The sequence below is a fragment of the Triticum aestivum genome, chromosome 3B, assembly GCF_018294505.1.
Source record: "Triticum aestivum cultivar Chinese Spring chromosome 3B, IWGSC CS RefSeq v2.1, whole genome shotgun sequence".
In the NCBI taxonomy this organism is placed as follows: domain Eukaryota; kingdom Viridiplantae; phylum Streptophyta; class Magnoliopsida; order Poales; family Poaceae; genus Triticum; species Triticum aestivum.
Genome location: NC_057801.1, coordinates 11,805,622 through 11,810,804, shown reverse-complemented (window position 1 = coordinate 11,810,804; position 5,183 = coordinate 11,805,622).

The window sequence follows — 5,183 nt, the reverse complement described above, 5'->3', positions numbered from 1 at the left end:
CGGCATTAATGGACACATTAGTGCCGGCTCAAAACCAAACCGGCACTAATGTGTCTCATATTAGGTCCTTTTTCTACTAGTGACATGCAGGAAGAGGATCCTGCACCGGCCTTTGTCATTTGTGGCTTCGAGTAGCGCCGCATGTGCCTCTTTCAGGTGGAAGAGAACTAAAACTAAAGGCCCTAACGCGACACATGTATAGGAGACCCTTGTTGTCGCCATCGCCGTTAAGACATGCACGAACGGCGGATGGCAAGACGCGGGATCGAGAACCGGGGATCTTTTTGATCCGCGGGCCAAAACATCATAGCCTCCCCGGTCCATGCATGTCGTAACTTGTGATATATCTTGATACTAGATGATAGAGTGGCATTATTGAGCACTTGAAATGTGGGCCTGCCGTGGAAGAGGGTCAGGCTTGACATTCTTCCCTTTTCTTCCTTTCTCATACTTCCTCTATTTTAAAATAGATGACTCAACTTTGTATTTTGAGTTATCTATTTTGAAACGGAGGGAGTAGTTATTATCTTGTTGGCAGAAAGAAGCGGAGCATAAACTTTCAGTTTGAAACGCCTCCAAGCACAAATATGATATGCAGAGGCTGGGGTAATACCCTTTTTCTAAAAAAAATCCCCAAGCCAAAAAGACACGCTCACGCGCCAGAAGTGATACTACGCCGAACAAATCTATCCACGGCCACTAACCGCATTGTAGGTGGTGGGTGGGCATATATATGTGCATGGCGACGAACGTTCCAATCCGAGGCATGCATCTGCATATACTGCGTCTGCGTGCCGTGACAGGAGCGTGTAGTGGAGAGGAAGGTGAGCAGTGCAAGCCAAGGGCACTTGCAGATGATTGACTGCAGTACACTATGCGTGGGTTCCTTGTCAGGATGAGGCAGACGCTTCTCTTCTATCCCTGCCGTCTGATCTGAACCACCCCGGAGCTAGTGCCGTGCGTGTCCTACACCGGTACACCCCGCCTGGTTTTCCCTCTGTACTCCTCCAAAAGTAACCCAACTGCTTAGTTCTAGGACTGCATTCCAAGGACACACAAGATGGGGGTGAGAAAAACAACACGTGCAAGAGGGAGGACATAAGAAAAACATTTTTTTTTGATCAAAGAAGGGCCTTGCCCCTTCCGATTTTCATTACTGAAAACCACCGAGTTCTACAGGCGAGATAAAAACGAAAAAAAGAGAAAGAACAGAAAAGAACACAGCTGCCAACACCACCAGGAATCCCTAGCACCATGAATTCCAACAACCTGAGTACAAATTAACCCCTAAGTTCAAACTGCCAAATCATCATTACAGCTAAAGCAAAAGAAGCAAGAAAGGACACAAGGGTTCTGTCATCAGGAGCAACAAACATCAGGTTCACCCTCGCAAGAGAAGCTTCATTCCAGCCTTGCCACATTGATCCTCCATCCCAGCTTAGCAGTGAACACCTCATTTGCTGCATGTTCTAGCACCCTTGCTCCCAGCTCCAAAGTTTTTCTTGACGACTCCTTTATCTGCAGGACAGACCAGTCAGTCAACCACCTGCATAATAGTTTGACAACATACAAAGGATCATTTATCCTTTTGTTTTCAAAGACAATTACATTCCTGCTTTTCCAAATTGCCCAAAGCAGGGCTGCAATCCCCACCAGAACCATTTTTTCTCCTCTTTATTAAATTTCCTAATCCACCCCCCAAAACAGTCCTTTACATTTGATGGGACAGTTTTAAATCCACACACACATCTGACCAAACCCCATAACAGTGAAGCAGTGGAGCAGGAAAAAAACAAATGGTCAATTGATTCATCTTTCCCACACAACACACATCCTTTCCCACCCTTCCAGCCTTTTCTAAGCAGCACATCCCTAGTTAATATACTTTTTTTATTAACTAACCAAAGAAACACTTTCAGTTTCTCAGGCAACTTTGTTTTCCATAAGTATTTCTGTGGGAAGTTTATCCCAACTGCTATCAATTTCCTATATAAGGACCCCACAGAAAACTTATGATCTGCAGTTAGGGTCGAGAGAACTTGGTCCGCCCCTCCCTGCAAATGAATTTCCTCACATCTTTTTTTCAAACAATTCCAAAGCCCTAAAGTTTCCCCATGCAATGTTCTTCTAAATTTGAACCCCCCCACCCTTTCTGTATAGCCTCTTCCACAGTAATGTTGTGGTCAAAGCATATATCATACAGCCTAGGGTAAGCCTCTTTCAAAGGTTTATCATCCACCCAGGTATCTTCCCAGAACCTAGTATTTCTCCCATCCCCTACTTTTTTCTTAACAAATCTATAGAATATTTCCTTGATCTTCAACAAACTAGCCCAAAATTGGGAATCCCCAGGCTTCTTGCTTACTAAAGCTAAACATCTCCCTTTTCTATATTTTCTATCCAAAACATCCTGCCACAGACCTCTTTCATTTTCCATTTTCCAAAACCATTTTGCTAGGAGCGCAATATTCATAATCTCTAAATTCAGTATCCCTAAACCCCCCATGTCTTTAGGTCGACAGCACTCTTTCCAATTCACCAGGTGGTACTTTTTTACATTCTCATCTTCTTGCCATACCAATCTGGATCTAAAGAAATCAGCTTTCTTTATGATCCCTTTAGGCACAGCATAGAAGGACATCATAAACAAAGGCATGTTAGTCAAGCAGGCTTGCACCAGGGTGATTCTTCCAGCAATAGAACCCAGTAGCTTCCCCTGCCAACATCCACACTTTTTCTCAATTTTATTTGTCACACATTCCCAGTGTGAGTTCCCAACTCTATTCTCAGAAACAGGCATCCCCAGGTACCTAATGGGCAAGTCTCCCATCTTACACGTTAGGATATCCTGATAGGTCGATTGTTTTTCTCTAGCTTTGCCAAATAATAGCAATTCACTTTTATGAAAATTTATTTTGAGCCCAGACATCTGCTCAAAAGCCCCAAGTATAAGTTTAAGATTTTTAACACTTTCCACCTCATCCTTGATCAAGAAGATAGTATCATCAACATATTGTAACATATTAACCCCTTTTTCTCCATTTCCATTCAGCACCCCCTTAACCAGATCATGCTCCAGGGCATCACTCATTACACAAGCCAGGGCATCAGCAGCTATGTCAAACAGCAAAGGGGACATAGCATCTCCTTGCCTTAGTCCTTTAAAGGTTTTAAAATACGGGCAAATTTCATCATTTACCCTGATTCCTACATGTCCTCCTCTCATAGTTTCCATCACCCAGTCACACCATTTATCAGGAAATCCTTTCATTTTCAGCATCTGTATCACAAAAGGCCATTTGATTTTATCATAAGCTTTCTCAAAATCCACTTTAAACACCAGGGCATCTTCTTTGTGTTTGTGAAAGGAGTTCAGGGCCTCATGCAGGATCACAATCCCTTCCATAATGTATCTGCCCTTGATAAAGGCAGTTTGGGTTCTGGAAATCACAAGGGCCACACATTTGGCCAATCTATTCATCAGAATTTTAGTAATGATTTTAAAACTGACATTCAACAGGCAAATAGGCCTGAACTTCTGAATTTGTTTAGCATCATTAGTTTTTGGGACAAGAGTAATAATACCATAATTAAGTCTGGCAATATTAATCTCACCTTTTGCAAACCCTTCTACCAAGGATTTCAGATCCCACTTCACCACTTCCCAAAAATCTTGGTAAAAATCAGCAGGGAACCCATCAGGGCCAGGGCTTTTGTTTCTTTTCATCCCAAAGACCACCTGATGGATTTCATTTAGGGAAAAAGGAGCCAAAAGCTCCTCTTTCTCCTGTCCATTAATTTTATTCATCTCCATCTCCTTCAACGAAATACTAGATTCTTCAGGATGTCCAAATAATTCTTTATAGAATTTGGTGATATATTCCATTAAATTCTCATCTCCCTCTATAACCCTTCTTCCTGTTCCAGGGAAACAATCTTATTTTTTCTTCTCCTCCCATTCACCTTGGCATGATAATATCTAGTATTTCTGTCTCCATCTTTAATCTCTGAATCTTTATATCTCTGCAACCACTTCACCTCTTCTTGCAACATTACTTTTTTCAATTGTGCTCTCAACTTTTTCTAATCATCCCTATCTCTCACACCTAAGCCCATAATCTCAGCTCTCTTATCTAAATCATCCAATTCTTTTAATATTTCCATTTTTATTTTTCTGTACCAAGCATCCATATTTCTGTTCCAGCCTTTTAACTTTTTCCTAAGGTTTCTCAACCTTGATTGCCATCTATCTAACATGTCCCCAAAGTATCTACCATTCCAGGTGTTATACACCAGCTCTCTAAAACCCTCTCTCAGTATCCAAGCATTTTCATATCTAAAAATGTATTTGTGATCACGAGTCTCCCCTGTATCCAGGAACAAGGGGGTATGATCAGATACCTCTCTAGCAAAGGCCTGCAATATGGTTAATGGGTATTTTTCCTCCCAAGCAGGGCACATCAAAACTCTATCCAACTTCTCAAAAGTAGGGTCCTCCTGATTATTAGCCCAGGTGTACTGCCTTCCATTCAAAGGCAGCTCCCTTAACCCTGCTTGCTCAATAATAGCATTAAACATAAAGGACCATTGTTCATTAAGCATAGGCTTGTTTTTCTCCTTCCCATTTCTGATAATGTTAAAATCTTCCCCTACCAAGCAAGGCAGAGGATTATCATGATATAATCTTGCCAATTCAGCTAGGAAGCTAGCTTTCCCTTCCTTCTGGGCATCCCCATACACACTAACCAAATTCCAATGCATTTTGATATTCTTATCAAATACTAACATTCTCAAAAAATACTGTCCTTTTTCAATAATTTCCACATTAAACATATCTTTATTAACTCCCATCAGAATCCCCCCTGACATGCCTCTGGGTGGGTTCCAACTCCATTGGAAGTTCCTCCCTCCACACAAATTGTGCAATTCATTTTTTGTGAAGTCTTGCTTTATGGTCTCAGAGAGTCCCACAAAGTCTAGCTTCTGATCTACAATCATCTCTCTAACGTACCTTTTTTTGTGATCCTGGCCTATACCCCTTACATTCCAGAAAACCCCCCTCATTTTTCTACTTAATTCTTTTTCTCCTTCGAAGGACCCCAATCCCAACTGACTGCTTCACACAGTCAATTGCTGGTGAGCATTTCTTACTGCTTTTTCTCCCTGAGAACATTCCTCTCAGC